This window comes from Pristis pectinata, chromosome 3, assembly GCF_009764475.1.
Source record: "Pristis pectinata isolate sPriPec2 chromosome 3, sPriPec2.1.pri, whole genome shotgun sequence".
Lineage (NCBI taxonomy): Eukaryota > Metazoa > Chordata > Chondrichthyes > Rhinopristiformes > Pristidae > Pristis > Pristis pectinata.
This window is the reverse complement of record NC_067407.1, coordinates 23,409,913-23,427,969: the sequence shown is the minus strand read 5'-3', so window position 1 is coordinate 23,427,969 and position 18,057 is coordinate 23,409,913. Positions and strand designations below refer to the sequence as shown.

The window sequence follows — 18,057 nt, the reverse complement described above, 5'->3', positions numbered from 1 at the left end:
GTTCCTCTCTTTCTATGATGACAAAGAGGAATCTTATAATATCACAATGTATTCCAAAGGGCTAATTTTAGCTGAAAGTGAAATAAGAGGCAGCTGATCAGATGATGTCAGTTTCCCCCTGGAAATATTGTGGAATTTATTCCCAAAATGTCTGTTTTAACACAGTCAGGAGCACCACTCAAATACTGATCAATCTACAAGGACCTGTCTTTGCATCATTTATGACAATATTATTCCCATAAGATTAAATGAACTATAATCTAAAAAGACAATACTCTTTAGCAGTAGCTGCTACATTTTTGATTATTGTGTTCATTTCCCTATTGCTACTCCTTTGCCTTTTCTTATTGTGTCTCACAAGCAAGAATTAGATATCGGTGATAAATTCAATATCTCCCATCCTCTCCCTTCTAACTTCATTGTCATTGTCACCACTGTTTAATTTATAACAGTCCTGGTTGAGATGATGATCATTTATTTTATGTTTATGAGCGTTGGCTAAATTCATTGATGAGCCAACTGCTCCACTCTCATGCTGTTTATTTCTCACCTACTAGAACTTCAAGCATTTGCCATTACATTTGGAAAAAGGAAAGGGTGCATAAAAGGGATAGTCTGTAGCAGGGCTACTGCTAAAGTAAAGGTTTGCTCCACTGCCATTCTGCTGATCTCCCTTAGAGTGAATATCCTCTTTTGTAATACAAAGGGAGATGGGGTTTGCTTTAAATCAATAGTGTTGACACCAGAATAATTAATGTTGAAATTTCAAGCAATGAATCTGCCAGACGTGTATTTGTTAAATTATTGATTTGGTGCAATCCACTGCTTCTACCACCTTTATAAAGACTACACATCTGTAATTTGAACAAGTTTCAACTGTAAAGATGTACTTCATTAAACTTTATTTAAGAGTGAAAAAGAGATAGGAACAGGGTGATTATCTGAGAGCAGAGTTACAGTAGACTGCCCCTTGAAGGCCTCACTGTATTACATTCATCATCATTTCAAGATCATTGCAATGCCTCAAAGAAACAAAACAGACCAGTTCACCATCAACGACACAGGACGGGTTAGGAAGGGACTGTAAAAAGCTTACGTGAAAAACTGAAAAGAATTGTACTTTTAACTTGTGATTTTCTTTAAATTGTGCTTCAAGGTTTTACAAAAAAAAACACTAAAAGACACAGACATCTTTATTTCCCTCTATTGCGCCTCAGCACCTATGATCTTCTGTTATTCATCTGTAAACAGCTTAAGAATAAATAGTATTCTCAGATGTCATGCAGACACATCAGGTAACATGGAAACCAACTGGCAAATACCTTCAGTAATCTGTCTTTGACAAGCTTTCCACAGAATGTCTGGATTTTCTGGCTCAGGTTTTTCTTTTCTGCCTTTGAACTTAGGAAGAAGAAGATTGGCAGATACTAGCAAAACAGTGACATGCCATTGGCTGGGAAAGTGACAAGAAAAGATTGCCTGATAACTTATCAAAACAGGTACATAGAATATTATGTGCTGGACGTGACAATTTACATCTTGGCTGCTGAATATTTGTACTCTGATCGACGCCAGAAGTCCTGTTTTCTGAATACCCTTTTCCTCAATTGACCAGAAGTTGGTGAAGGCAGTGATGAATTTTATCATCAGTGTCTGCCTTTGCTGAGAGGTGGCTCTAGATTTATGGGAAGTGATCACATTTTCCACCGTGGATTTCTATTGTTGGAAGGTGATGTGGTGCAGTGGGGGCAGGTTGGTAGCGGACCCTTTTGATGGACAGATCATATCTAGACATCACACTTCAGGTGGAACTTATGGGTTGTGGTGCATCACGTCTTTTCACCAATGAAAACTTGTGAAAACTCTGAGTTTCGTTTACCTTAAGTGGCCTTGTATTCTTTTGAGTGTAGGAATGAATAGATTTGCAGAACAATCTTATCAAAGAGGTTAAAATGGTAAATAGATTTGGTAGGGTGCCGATGGAAAATTCAACAGCATGGCTTGTTGGGTTAATCAGAATTCCTGCATTTTCTGTGACAGCATTGATTGCAGGGATGCTCAGTTTGCTAAACTATGCTCTTGCCCAGCAGGTTAGGTGCTAGAAATACAAAGCCAAAGCTGTTAGCTCTTCATCTCCAGAATTTGATATGGAATCTAATCTAGACAAATGGTGTGCAAATCTACCTCCGTGGTAAACTTCAGGGTGGAATGTGAAACAGGTTTGGCCAGTCTCCTTTCATTTATTAATAAGAAATAACCTGCTTCATTGAATGATCTCTTCTTCAGCTGTCATTGCTCTGCAGTGTACAGACAGGGTAAATTATCCAGGAATAATTGCGCACCGAGTGTAACATTAGTAGATTCCCAGGTAACAACAGATGACTCAGTATGTGGATCACTAATGAAGCAAGCAAAGGCTTAGACTTAAAATCACTTGAAGTGCAAATAAAATATAGCATTGAGTTGAATGCTATACTGTGGTTGAAAATGTGCAGATAGAGGCGATGTTTATCATTACAGAGCATGAAAAGGAGCAAAGATGTTTATTCCCCAACACAGCCAAAATTCCTCAAAGCAGGAAAAAAGGAACTATAAAAACCCTTCAAAAATACCTTATTACCTGTGACATCTGGGAAAGGGGCTAATAAATGCAAGATTTTAGTGTCAATGATAAGTATGAAGTATAGTCACTGTAGGAAATGCTGCAGTCGTTTACAGATAGTAAGCACCCACACTTGGATAAAAACCAGACAATCTTTTTTTCAGAGAAACAAAGGGCTGCAGATGCTGAACCTGAAATGTTGACCACCTGCTTTTTTCCCTGGTTGCTGCCTCACCTTCAGAGTTCATCAAGCATCTTCTTGTAATTTTTTTTTGAGCTTTGTTTGTTGAAGGATAAACATTGCCCACAAGAACTGCCTACTCTCCTGGACTACTCTGAAATACTGCAATGGGACCCTTTGCATCCACTGGGCAATATCTCCAGTGAAAGGTGGCACCTGTGAGAGTGCTGTACTCCCTGTACCTGGAGAGCTTTCAGGTTGGAAATCAATTGTCATAGAACGCCTACTCCAGGATAATGAGCAGTGCTTTACAATCAGGGATCTCGGTAAGCAACAGAAATGGAGAGTGGCAGGGACAGCGAGGAAATAAGAAAGGTAAGGAGAGCAGCAAGGTTGAATAAGGGACAGAGTAAAAAATTAGACAGACAAATGGAGCAGGAGAGTCAGAAAAAGCACAAAGACACAGGAGTGTCTGTGTTGGTAACTGGCAGATGGCCAAGGCATGTCTCGATGATGTATAATGATTCAAAGTATGCTAGTGCTGTAAACTTACTTCCCCCAGTTATACACGCCATAAAATCCTGCAACTGCAATCTTTACCGTTGCTGTCAACAGTGAGCTATTATTTACAGAATATGCTAGGATTGAGGCTAAAAGCAGTAAAATGATGAATGACATCCCAGAGCTGACATTTCATCAGGACACAGCCTTTTATGAACACTGTGTCTCGCTGACGCATTAAGCTGAAGAAAAAAGCAATTGCATTACAATTTAAGGTGGACAGGAAAAGCATGACAGACATTATCGCCCATTTGAATCAAAGAGGAAATATGATTCAATGAGCACAGAATCAGAACTTTTTAGTAATGGGTGGGTGATGAGGGGAAGTTTCCTGAAGCAGTAATGTCATCAGTTAAAAATAAAATATCACAATATTATCAGACATGCAGTGAATAGATTTGAAATGATCGAGGAGGAACCGGCATGTAAGCTTTCTACCTCAGTCAATGCAGCCAAAAATGGGCATTACTCATTACACAATACTGAACATGAATGCACTTCAGCCCCTGCATAGACTTTCAAAAGAAGGGATATTTTTAAGAGCTGTTGTTTATTTTTAAAAACAAATTTCAAAGCAGTTAGTGCTGGACTTCTGAGTAGGTTCTACTTTCCCAAACCTGTGAATTTTCCTGGAAAAGGAATGCTCCAGACATCCCAAAATTAAGGACCCTCCCTTCAGTCGTTTTGTTGGAGGCTTGTGACCTCCCAAGGCCAACAGAGTTAATGTTAATTCTATCTTCTCATGAAATTAAGATCAGCTGTACAATAACATTCAGGAAGGAAAAAGACAATTCCCAGTATTTTAAGGCTCAAAATTATTTAAATATGTATCATTAACATTAGTGGTGTATTAACTAAGGTTGACAGCTGATCAGATGTGCTAGTTCTAATCAGGAATATCAGTGTGTGGTTCTGTAATTGCCCACACAGAGAGGAAGTGTTTTCAATATTTTTATACAAAAATAATTGGAGTTGAGCAAATTAAATGGGAAGTGGTTTAACCCATAGCACTGATCTTCCAATCAATGAGCTATGTAAAATAAACTACACCAGTTCCATTTGTTTTCCCTGGAAATAAAAGTACGGGGACAGATGGGGAAAATTTTCCTGGTATTTGCTGGTCACAAGGTAGGTTACCAACTTCCAAAGGGTTTTTATAGAAAAAGTAGTTTTTCTATCTAGCAGGGGACAGTACAGATTTGTAAAATTCAGGCCGTGTTCCAAATATTAAGACTAATTACTTGGATTAGTTGACGACATTGTGGAAAAGATTGCGGCTGTCTGAAAGGCACATAGCAAAGAGTAGTGGAAAAGATAACTATTTAAAGTGTCAGAATGTGGGAAGGGGTGTCAGTGGTAGGATCACTGATTCACAACTAAATTCACAACTAAACAATTTACACTTATTCACAACTAAAATTAATGATTAAGACTTTGGAATCAGAGGACAATTTCCAAATTTGTGGATGATAAAAAATTGGAAAGAAGCACTCTCACTAAGGAAGACTGCAATAAATAAATAAACTTGCAGAATAGGCATATGACTAGCAAATGAATTTCAGTGTTGACAAGTGTGAGGTATTATATTTGAAATTAAAAAATAAGGAAGGAGCATATTATTTGAAAAAACAGAATATAGGTGGGATAGAAGATCAAATAGTTCTTGGATTTCACATCCACAAATCACTCAAAACTTTAACACAGCTCAATAAGGCTGTATTAAAGGCAAAGCATGCATCAGGGATTGAAAATTGAGAAGCAAAGAGCTATGCCAAATTTGTATCGAACTTTGCTTTGACCATGATTGAAGTATATTGCGCATTTCCTGTACCATACAGAGACATTGGAGAAGGTGGAAAAGATGACTTACAAAGATGATGCCAAAACTACAAGGTTATATTCATTTTTTTGATGACCTTTGACATGAAGCAAGGCTTTCCTAGAGTAGACATGGGGACTAAACAGGCCAGCCGCTATAAACAGATGCAGGAAGCAGGAGACCAAGTTCATAGTGCTTTCTTATTTATACATTTACTGTCTGCAGCCACTTCTAATAACACTATTTTTGCCTTGGTAATGGGCACAATGCATTGAGTAGTTGGGACTAGTTACAGCTAACCTGTGGTACCTGCATCTCTTGAAGGGAAGACGGATTGTTGCTGCAACAGGTGCTGGCAAATATTCCAAAATTCAGTCTGGGAGGCAGTCATAAAATAGATCACATGGTTTTCTGATTACTGGAGGGCCTGGCGGAGGAGGTGCAAAGCAGGAGAGGTGTCCTGTTTCTGCAGGGTTGAAGGGACCTGCCAGACAAGTCCAATGGAGGCAGGCAAAGGAAGAGAACTCTGGCGCTCAATGCCACAATTCAAGTTTTGAGGACTTCAAATAGATCCATAAAAAGTTTAATTACCTTGCAAGCATGATCAAGGTTGATGAAACCATCTTCAAAATCTGTAGCCTACAAGTGCACTTAGGGTTCAGATACCACTTAATACACCATATTGCCATTGTTCACTCACCATGAATCTTTTTCAATGAGGACTCCATCACACCCTCACACACTTAATGCTGCTACAAGCCTCACATTCTCATCTCAAAAGCTGCACACACTAAGAGGAACATCACTGAAACATAAATGTGACACCTTAGTCCTTTTCCTCTTTTGCAGGATAAGACAGTATTTATCTGCAGGCAGGCATGGCTAACTGTAGAGGGACAACTCTGTCTGTGCCTCCTTAGTGCCAAGGAGGAGATAATGCTTGTCAAACTTGCAGGAGCCATTACGGAGTCTGTAGCCTATAGCGAGGTAGAAACCATAAATATGATGGCATTCTCAAACCTAATTTCCTCACATCCCGTTCCCCTCTCATTGTAAAAGCTCTTCTGATGTTTAAGCTGCCGGTGGTGTAGGAATACTACCCCTTTTACTTTCCCCTAGCCCCCATCTCTCAGCATCACAACTCGAACCTTGTGCCTTTCTGCTTTCACACAGCCAAGAATTGCAACCTTACAAGGGCAGCTGGTTGAAAAACAAGAGGAAAGTGAGGATAAAGACACACTACAACTCATTTTAACATCTCAGCCACAAACTCACATGCTGACTCTGTGTGTAATTTAAAGGCTAGTTTAGAGATAGGATCTGTAGGCATTGAGCCTCTGGGCAAAAGTGACTTGCAGCCAGAGCAGAGTGAAAGAATGGTGTTGATGCAAGGTCAGCTGCAGAGGGAACAGATGAGCACTTTAGTGGGGAAACCTAGAGAAAAGGGCTGATTATGCAGTGAAGTGCTGAGAACATTGGCCAGCCCGTGCCAACACAAGTGAACGATGTAAAGAAAGAAGGAAGATTACAGACTTAATCTTGCAAGACTCTTTTGTTCAAAGCTGGGAGTCCATCATTTTCAACATGGGCGTCTCCTTCAGCAAACTGTGGACCCAACTATAACAATAATATAACACCTGATATTCTCATTTTCCATTGGAACAAAAGCAGGAGCCACTTTATGGCTGGTCGCTGAAGCAGAAGCCCAGACACCAGTCATGAGAGTTCTGCAACTGTCCTCCCAGCTTAGTGTTGCTAACTGAAGTCTTTCACACACTGTTCCTCACTAAGATTACATAGAACATAGAACAGTACAGCACAGGAACAGGCCCCTCGGCCTACCATGTCTGTGCCTAACACAACACCAAATTAAACTAAATCTCTTCTACGTGCACATGATCCATATCCCTCCATGCCCTGCATATTGATGAGTCTATCTAAAAGCCTCTTAAACGCCACTATCATATCTGCTTCCAGCATGTTCCAGGCACTATCACTCTCTTTGTAAAAAATTTGCCTTGTAAATCTCCTTTAATCTTTCACTCTCTCACCTTAAAGCGATGCTCTCTAGTATTTGATATTTCCATCCAAGGAAAAAGATTCTGAATATCTATCCTATCTATGTTTCTCATAATTTTATATACTTCTATCAGGTCACCCCTCAGCCTCTAATTCTCCAGAGAAAACAATCCAAGTTTGTCTAACGTCTCCTTAGAGCTAATACTCTCCAATCCAGGTAACATACTGGTGAATTCTTCTGCCCCCTTTCCATAGCTTCCACATCCTTCCTGTAATGCAGTGACCAAAACTGCACACGCTACTCCAAATGTGGCCTAACTAAAGTTTCATACAGCTGCAACATGAATTCCTGACTTTTATACTCAGCACCCTGATAGATGAAGGCAAGCATGCCGTATCTTCTTTACAACCCCATCTACTCTTGTTGCCACTTCCAGGGAGCAATGGACTTGCACCCCAAGATTCCTCTATATGTCAATTCTCCTAAGGGTCCTGCCATTCACTGTATATGATTCTGATAGGAGAGCTGCTCCCTCAACTCTGTGAGTGGATATGACCTTCTGCTGGGAGTCCTGCGAATCCTTTCTCCCCTCTTCTTCCTTACTTTTCCAGTTGCTTGTCCTATTTTCTGTGACATCTGCTCATTCTCCTGATCAAGTGGTACATAGGGAATGCTGCCTTTGTTCAAGGACACTAGGTGTTAAGAGAAAGCTTAAGGTTAAGAAAAAGTCCTTCAGCACTTAACACAGCACTCCTTATAATTTAGCAATCTAAATAAATACAGAAAGCATAACATAGCTATAACATTCTTAACAACAGCCAACGTGAAAATGTATCAGCAAATAACTTGTTCGTAGTTAAGAAACTCTATAAATAAAACTTATCGAGCAGAGGGGGTGTACTTGGGAAAGGTTCCTGCTGTTGTTCAAGGTTATAAGGGGGCCTTAACTGAAGAGCTGAGGTCCAGTTTATAGGAGTGTAACATTGCATGCTGATTGATATGATGTGTCTCTTCCAGCAGGTGTTTATTGTGCAGTAAAGAATCTAACAATAAACAGGAAAACATCACTCACACTGTAAATATACATACTTGGATTGCCCAACATATTGGAACTAATTTGGCTCCCAAACAATGGATGTTTTCAAGCTAAATTCTGCAGCTAGAGAGGATCTGTTTCTGTACCTCCAATAGCATTTGTGGGAACAAGCTAAACTAGAGAACATCAATGTAAGCTAAATGATAGAAAACTGAATAGACAATTAGGAAGAAGTTCTTTTTGCCCAGAGATCAGTGAAAGTGTAGGACCTCCAAACCATGAGGAGGGCTGTGATGAGTATTAAAAGTGGATTTAAGAAGAAGCCTATGAAACACATAAGGGAGAAGAGAATAGAGGGTTACACTGGTGGAGCTGGATGGGATAGAAAGGGAGGGGACTCAAGTGGTGCGTAAAGACCAAGTAGATCGATGGGGCTAACTGACCTATTTCAGTGCTCTATGTTCTAAGTGAGAACTCCCTTATCATTGTATCATGTGACTAACAAGAATGAAAAAGGCACTGTATGATGACATTTATCTTTGTGTGTCTGGCAATTTCTAGAATTATAATAATGAAAGAGAAGGGCTAAGAAAGAAGCTTTTGTGTAGAACCGCAGCAAGAGGAAGGGATTATGGAAGATCAATTTGTTCATCTAAGAGTGGGACAGAGGAACATCACTTTTGAAATGACCAGCATGCTTTGGAAAGATAATGGTGGCATGTTCACAGTGTCACCAAACTTGAGCTTCTTCATTTCAGTGGCATTTCCCAACAAGAAGTGGAAACAAGGAAAATGTTTCTTTAAGAAAAAAAGAAACAAAACTTCATTTCAGGAAAACAGATAATTTTTGGAAGAAATTGGAATCAGTAATGAAGTCAGCTTCATTGGCAAACTCAGCTACTGCCCATATGTGTTTAGCATGGAAGGCGGTTTATGGGAATGACTAAAATAAACTTGCCCCACGCATCTTGTTTAAACCTTCCCCCCTCACCTTAAATGCATGTCTTATAGCATTTGACATTTCTACCCTGGGAAAAAGATTTGACTGTCTACCCTATCTATGCCTCTCATAACTTTATAAACTTCCATCAATTCTCCTCCGACGGTCCAGAGAAAACAACCCAAGTTTCTCCAACCTCTCCTTATAGCTGATACCCTCCAATTCAGGCAGCATCCTAGTAAACCTCTTCTGTATCCTTTCCAAAGCCTCCACATTCTTCCTGTAATGGAGCAACCAGAATTACACACAGTACTTCAAGTGCGGCCTAACCAAAGTTTTATCCAACTGCAATGTGACTTCCTTATTCTTATACTCAATGCCCTGACCAATGAAGGCAAGCATGGCATATGCCTTCTTTACCACCCTATCTACTTGCGCGGCCACTTTCAGGGAGCTATGGACTTGGACCCCAAGATAGCCTCTTTACATCAATGCCGTTAAGGATCCTGCCATTAACTGTATACTTTCCACTTACATTAGACCTCTCAAAGTGCAACACCTCACACTTGCCCTGATTAAACTCCACCTGCTGTAAAGTAGAAGACTGGAAAAACTCACCCAAACTGCCTCTTTGTCTTACTGATGACAAGTACCACCTGGATGTTATTCAGGGACTGGCCAGGAAAATTTACTCTGAAATGTCATCTGAGAGTTATAGGTACAGCACTCATTTACAACTTACCAAGGTCCATCATTGTGCAAGTGTAGTTCCAAGTTTCACGTCAGACTGAAGATCTAGTTCTCAGATTGTATTGACATTGTGTGATTGAATCCTTCCCTGAACTGTAACGTTTCTGTAACAGAGAAAACTGAGTGAAATCCATTTGCTTACACAATACTGTGCTATCCTCTGTGGTATAACCAGGTGACTACACCTCAAAGACCAAAGTATTATATACAAAAGCAACAGTGTTTAAATCCTGCTGTTATTTTATTAAGACTGATAAGTATAGTGAACTGGTGCTGAATGAGTTAATGCACTGTCATTGTACAAGGGTGTGAATCCAGTGCATACTCAAGAGATGAAGTTTCCTTGCAGTTGGTAAGGGCTGTACATGAAATGAACTTGGGCAGCTTTCATCAGGTGTGAAACTGATACAAATTTAGTACAATCTAACATAAAATTGCAATCTTTCCTAGTGGTTATCAAAAGTGGAGATTGATGAGGGAAATGGAACTATCACACCTTTGAGAATGCATAAGGCCATTCTGGGAGTGTTTTGCATACAGTTTCATCTCTATAATAGATCTATTTGTAATAAAGTATGAATAATATACAAACAAGGGTACATACTTCAACATTTCAATGCCAGTCATTGTTTCCAAGCACTAGCTAGTAAAACAGTAGGCCATGGAATGAAAGGGTGGTGTACTAAGGATGCAAGTATAACTAAGGAACAGAAAATGGAGTAAATATAAATAACTGTTTTACAGACTGGAAGTTTACAGAAGTGTATTCCGGGAAGCAGTACTAAGATCACTGTTCTTTTGGACTGGTACCAATGATCTATAATTGGGGATACCAGGCATAATTTCAAAGTCTGTAAAAGGAATAAAACTCAGAAACATATCAAACAATGAAGAGGACAGTAATACATATAAGCATAATAGTGAAAAGGACAGATCCGTGACAACTGAAATGTGACAATGAGAACTATGAAGTGAGACTTCTGTAGGTAGAATAAGGAAATATATTGTTAACTGAATAGCATAATTTATAGATGGTCCAGAAAATAAAAGAGTAACACACTTTTGAAGGTATCACGACTAATTGAGATGGTGGTTGAATAAAAAGCTTTATTAAGCGAGGCATGAAGGTATGATGAATTTTTACAAAACATTAATTAGGATATTATGTTCAATTTTGGACAGCAAAGTTTAAGACAGATGTCAAGCCTCAGGGAATGTGCAGAGAAATTGACTAGAACGGTACAATGTGTAGAGGACCTCAGTTATGTGGAGAAACTGGCTTGTTCCTCTTGCAGCATAGTAAGCGAAGGAAGAGACTTGCTAAAGGAATTCAAAGTCATGAATGGTTTGTTAGAAAAAATAAGGACAACCTGTTTCCAGTGGCAGAAGGGTTGGTAACCAGAGGATGCAAATTTAAAGTGGTTGACAAAGGAACAGGAGGTAACATTAGGTATTTTTTTTAACATAACTTGTTGATGTGCTTTGAAATATTCTTTCTGATTGGGATGGTAAAAACAGACTCAATATTTGGATATTGATCAATGACTTGGATTAAAACAAATAATAATAATAATTTGTAGGGCTAAGGAAAAACAGAGCACTGGGACAAGTTGGAAAACTCTGCTAAAGAGCCAGTGAGTTAGCCAGTCTCCTCCAATACTGTACCCCCCCTCCCCATGATTCAATAATATGAATACACAGCAGACAAAGAATTTGTAGCTCACCAGCTTAAGAACACAAAAAACTCAATGACAGTAAGGTTACATTGCCCATTGTAGTTTATCCTTCTAACAATCTGCCATTCAATCACATTGGAACAACCTGAGCAACTCTGGAATACTAAAAGTGAAATACATGGATTGTGTCCTTAACCCATCCTACATACGTGTTTCTCTAAGACCCTGGGGACGGGAAGGGTGAGGGCAAGAACTTTGACAGAATGAACATGGAGAAGATGTTTCCTGTTGTGCCAAAATCTAGAATGAGGGATCACTGTTTAAAGATAGAGGTGAGGCAAAATGTGTTTCACTACCGGTTTTATGTGAGTGTTCAGAGCTCTATTCCTCAAAGGCAGTGGGAACAGAGACTTAGAATATTTTTTAGATCTTTGATAAGCAAGGGGGTGAAATATTACTTGGGGTATGCAGGAATGTGGCACTGAGGTTACAATCAGATTAGCCATGATTTTATTGTACCGTGGAGCAGAATCAAGGAGCTGATTGGCCTGCACTTACTCCTAGATGTATGTTTGTATGTTTTAGGATGGTCAATATTGGTCTGTCTGATTGTCTTACTGTGCCCCAGGAAAGTTAGTCTGAAACTTAATGTACAGGTTATGTATGAGTTGTAAAACAAAGCAGTGAAACGAAGACAGGAGCTGCTGTCTTCCTAAGGGAAGTGGCTGCATGTAAGACTGGAGAAATAGAAGGCCCCTAAACAAAGCCTCTCTTCACCTTTGATCACAGACCTCACACCCCACCCAATCACGGGTTGCTTCCTCACATAATCACAGGGCAGCCCCCAGCTTACATCAGTCCTATCCCTGTTGCTAAATGCCAGGCCTAATCCCAGTCTCCATCACAGTCCCTCTGCAGCCCCAGTCAACAGCTTCCCTCTTTCCCCAGCCCTGAACTCAGACCATTCCCCCTCCTGGTTACAGAGGATCTTCCACAAGTAACCCAGTCTGGAGCTGTCTGCCATTAAGGTTAGCCCTGGCCTACCAGCCGGAGCAGACTGTCCTTTTGGCTGCTTCCGTGTAGAAGACATAACCACGTGATGTTAATGAGGCTGTCTGGCATTAAAATTGGAACTATGCTAAGTTCTTTGGCCATTTTCCACTCACTCCCTACCCCTACTCTCTCTTAGCACCTTCTCACAAACATCAGGACTATAATGTTGGAACTTTGTGTACAGGCCAATCTGTGTATCTATGTACTACATGCTGGAATCCAGGCTTTCGCGATGACTTATACTGACACAGTCTGAACTATTCATATGCAAATGAAGGAGAGCAGTATATTTAGGTTGTTCCTTTGACATCCAGCCAGTTATATAAAAGCTGCTTCTGTTCCTATATTTAGCCTATCCTGGGTTCCCATCATTTTGATTTTATTAGAAGTCTTTAATCTGGGAAGGAATCAAAGTCCAACTGAGAAAAAAAGGAATTTACGCAGATATATCCCTCCTCGTCATATCCTTATGGCCTTTATTTGTGATGAATTACTTTTGAAATATAGGCACTGTTGTTTAGTAGTCCAATAAAACAGTTAATTTGCATACAGCAAGTCCTACTGCCAGTGAATGAATTGAATGACCAGTTAACCAGCTGTCTGAGGGAAGAATATTGGCCAGGAACATTCAAGAATTCCCTCCTCTAATTAGCACCATATGATCTGTCGTAACCATGTGACAAAACTGATGGAGCAATGGAACTTAAACTGAAGCAAAAGGCATCTCAAACAATGTACCACTCCCTGGGTTTTACACTGAAGAGTCAGCCCATAACAGGTGTGAATGTCCTAGAGGGGGTTTGAACTGACAAAGATGGTCAACGTTATTGATAGCTTTACCAACTACTTTGTACAAATCCTCAAAGAAGTAAACCCTCACATCTCATTGAGAAATGAGCTTTCCAATAATACTGAAGTCATGGTTGAGAACTCTAACAATATCTTCCAGTTACGGATTTTAACAAACATAATTGTAAAAGAGGTACTTACCAGTAAAGTCCATGTGCTCTCCAATTAGCCAGACTGTTGTATGATGTTTTCTGCCCTGACATGGGAAATTCTCTTAATTTAATCGGGTGTAATCATATTCTGAGAGATCTTCTATTCATCCCATTAACCAACTGCAAGGTAAAAGGCGTAGTGTTGGTAAAATTCCAAGCTGTTGTGTTTCTTCCTAACTCCTCCTCTCAATGCCAAGTCTGAACTAGACTTTAATTGGATCAATGTCCATCCCCACCTCCCACCATCACAACCAATGAGCTCAACCAGTACTTTTCTGACAGCTTCACCATCCATGTTCAAGCTTTGAAACAAGTATTAGAAAAATATAACCATAAATCCATAGATCTGATGTTTTTTTCTCAGCCTAGTTAAATGACAATGTATGACATAAAATGCAACAATAACAAAACTAACTTAACTGCTTATAGTTGATTCAAGGCTTTAAACTGAGGCAAATGAACACATAAATAATTTATAAAATATTGATCTGGAAGGATTTAAGTGACATCAAACCCAGACGGAAAAGCTTGATGATTTATGCTAGTCAACTGACCCCAGCGAGCGGCTGCTTGGCCAATGAAGTATCGAGTATCAATTGCAATATGCTCAGAGAGTAAATCTTGATTTTTCAGTTATTCATGATGATGCAGTGCTTTCATAGGGACAGGTTTTCTGATGTGGCTTAAATTTGAATGTTGCTTTGCATTATAGAGCTGGAAGGGATGTCATACTGATTTAGGATGTAGGACCTGATTATGCATTAAAACTGGCCAGATTTTAATTATTTTTCACTAGGAGGCAGTTCATATATTACTCTATTTTTTGCTTCCTTTCATTGACTCAGCCAGCCAGTTGATAACTCAGTCAGTTAATTCAAATTCAAGGTTTTCTTTTGATGCAAGTTCTGCCAAAGAACTGGACAGCTCTGTAGTTCTCCAGTTCTCCAAAACAGAAGTCTATTTATAAACACAGTCATATAAGAATTTGTATGTCTCTCTAAAATGTGTTTGGCAACTTCAAGACCAAGTTAGGGGACTACTTTCTATGTGGATGTTATCAACATTGAAGGTCAGCCTGTTTTGCAGTCTTTGATGCCTCACTGATGGACCATTATCATCATTTGACATTCCTTATATAGGGATTTGCAACTTGTGCCACAATAGATTGAAGAGCCAGGAGTACAGGTAGCAAGACCACAGAAGGAAAACATCTGTCATCCTACAATGTGGATCATTGCCTGTTATGTTTATTTAGAGGTGGAAACAGAAAGAAGGTAATGACCAGTAAGAGACTGCCACTTGTTGATGTGAGGGTGAAACCAAGCTGAGATGACTGCAGGGGTGTTCGTCAAAGTTTTTATCCACCTGTGTCGCCAGTGAATTCAGTGATAAAATTATGACTGAGGGGAAGTAAGAGCCATTTCTGGAGTTCTGAACAGAAGCAGATTTATTGGAAGTGCTTTGGACCAGCCCTAACATGACACCAAATTGGGAGGCAATCAAGGCCTAATTGTCTGAGCTTGGCAGTGGATTGAACCTTTGTTCTCCCACACTTGAGAACAGGAGTTCAATCCACACAAAGTGAGCAAGTGGTTTTTTTGAGGATCAGGCATTCATTGAGTTTGAAGCATCATTGGTTACATCCCTACAACATTAAAATACTACCACTGCATATATTACTAACACTAATTCTGTAATTTACCCCTGAGATAGAACTTGGTAAGGTGAAAAGACTGAAAGAAGCAAAGATTAAATTTGCTATCACTTTAAATTGTCGGATGGACTCATTTCATCATCTATTCATATGATGTAAATAAGCCCACTTATTCCATCTGCTTCCCTCCACCAAATGCTTTCCAAATTGACAGTGAGCCACAGGAATATGCTGTTCTATTTCCAATCAAAGTCACATTTTAACAGATGTTCCGTCATCTTATTGGGTTAAAATTATTATAGAAGGCCCCATATTTTGTGTGTATCTGCATGCTGTACACAGTACAGGGGGTAGAGGATGGAGCGATAACGCCAACCAAAATGCAAATTGTTGCTAATAATTTAAGTGCTAAAATTATACTCCAAGTATAAACCTAAGAATACTGAAATGAAAAGCTGTCTCAAATCACACTGGGCTGTCTTAGTGGTGTGATAACCTACTTAAAATAAATATTTAAGGGTTCTAGTTTATTCTTTTAATTACTTTTGAAGTTAATGGAATCCTGTCCTTCTCCATTCAGGACCTTGCATCTTCCAATGTGGGAAGTCACTGAGGTCAAAAAGTGGGAGAGACGGTTTAATCCTCGGGAGTTAAGTCCTTGTGGAGAGATTTTCTCACCTCTCTTGCACTCTCCATGGGTATATAATCATGGCAGAATTAATCCTTCACTGCTTGCCTGTAGCAATGTGGTTTCAGTGACTATGGGTCTCAAAGAGGGTAACTCTTCTGTTGTCACGCAAAGTAAATGATATGTTCATTCTTGCCAGTTTATCACCAAATGCCAAAGGATAATTGCAGTCCCCACCTCTTCAGAGAGAGAAGCGGGGCAGCCCAAGGGAGGGTTAGCTTTCTCACCTTCAAGTTGCCCTAAGCTTCTTTGGTAATAAAGCACCCTTTAAATTCTGTCCCTGTCAGCTACTGAATAAAGGGATCGTTTAAATCATTTGTCATTGAGGCTGAGCTTTTCAAAGATCCTCACTAATTAAAAGTTTTATTCGTGCTATTAGCAAGCAAGTGCAGGAAGGGAGAAAAAGTTTCGAGTTCCCTTTGAGAAAAAAAAGAGAGCTATTTCCTGTCTCTTGACAATTTATGAGTGTGCTGACTTCTACAAAGCTCCAGATGAATACAATGCACATCTTTTTCTGCCTGTTAGCATCTGGTAGCTAACACACTTTACAGATCTTTGACAGTGAAAACAAAGTACCTCAAGATATATCCTCAGACAGAATGTATATAGATTTAATATTTACCAGACATATAAGAAAAACTGCTATTTAAAAGTTATTAGGCAAGAAGTAACCTGTCATTTTTCCACGAGGTTTAGCTTTGACTGTACTTTAAAGTATTGTTCAATTACTTCATTATTTGTGTCAGATGCCATGTCACCAAGGTAGATATGTAAATGATACCCAATATTCAAATACTTCACACTCCTGATTCGTTTTATTCCTTTGCTCACACTAAGCACAGCATTTTTTATCTGTTCCCCTCTGCCGGCTGACAATTCTGAAATAAATAAACATCTGAAGTCTCTGTTAGGACTCCTTTTCCAGCTCAGACTCTCTTGTAAAGTGTTCTAAGACATTTCTTTATGTGTCGAGTGCTATATAAATGCAAATTGTTACCTCTGCTGCTCTGTTTGTATGTGTGCAGCTGTGTGAATTTTTATGACCTGTGCATTATGGTTTTGTCTGCACTTAAAGCTGTAGTTAAAAAGGGAAAACCGTGTTGCATGGACCATTCGACAAGTTACACCACAGTGTGGCAGACCTGGAATTTTTACAACAACAATTATATAGAGCCAATGATGCAGCAAACGGTCATTCATGGGTGGATCACAAAGATGTAAAGGTACAACTGGATGCCAAACTGAACAGGGCAACTGAAAGCTTGATCAAAAGGACACATTTTTAAGGAGAACCTTAAAGAAGGAGGGGGAAATGGAGAGTCATAAGGACCTGGGATGAAAATCTAGAGTGCACTGCTTCAACAGTTGAAGGTTTGGGTTCTGGTAATATGCGAAAAGGGAAGCAGAGTGGGAGGCCAGAGCTGGGATGGGAAGGATTGTGCTATTGAAAGAGAAGGTGCGGAGGATGGGGGACAGTGCTAGATTTCAAGAAAAGAATAAGAAATTTTCCACTTGAGTATGTAGTCAATGTAGATCATAAAGGATATGGCTGAAATGCAAATAGGACATGTTTTGGAAATAATACAGACAACAGGGTTTAGATTAGCTGAGGTCTGTGGAAGTTGGAAGATGGGAGGCTGGCCAGAAGAGCATTGAAGTAAACAGCTCTGGCTATGACGGAGACATGGATGAGGATTCAGTGGAAGGTAGGCTAAAGCATTGGCAATGATGTAACAGAGCTGGACAAGGCAATCTTTGCTACATGTTCATCTATATAGACCTATCAAATACAAATACAAACTGGGAATGCAGCCAGATCTTTCTGGGATGTACCATGTAAAATACCATTGCTCATTTATTGCTGGAAAGCTGGAATATGCATTTATTTGCAGGTAGGGTAGCAGCTCAGATGCAAAAATATAAATGGCATTAGCCTTGCTGATGATTTGCAATTCAGAGAACTTTGTGCCCTCCTTTGCTGATGCTTTCTTTTCATGACAAAAGTTTATATTTATGCATTTTTACTCTGTGGGCATTTCTGACAAGGCCAGAATTTATTGTCCATCCCCAGTTGCC

General features: G+C 39.6%; 1 long non-coding RNA gene across 1 annotated transcript in view; it reads right to left on the bottom strand.

Moving 5' to 3' along the window:
• LOC127568249 (uncharacterized) overlaps positions 1–18,057 on the bottom strand; it is a 51,093-nt gene that overhangs the window by 9,570 nt on the left and 23,466 nt on the right. Inside the window, exons 2-3 of the long non-coding RNA XR_007955982.1 lie at positions 13,629–13,759; positions 9,902–10,013 (exon numbers count right to left, since the gene is read on the bottom strand). This is a non-coding gene — a long non-coding RNA (uncharacterized LOC127568249). The remainder of the gene's footprint in view (positions 1–9,901; positions 10,014–13,628; positions 13,760–18,057) is intronic.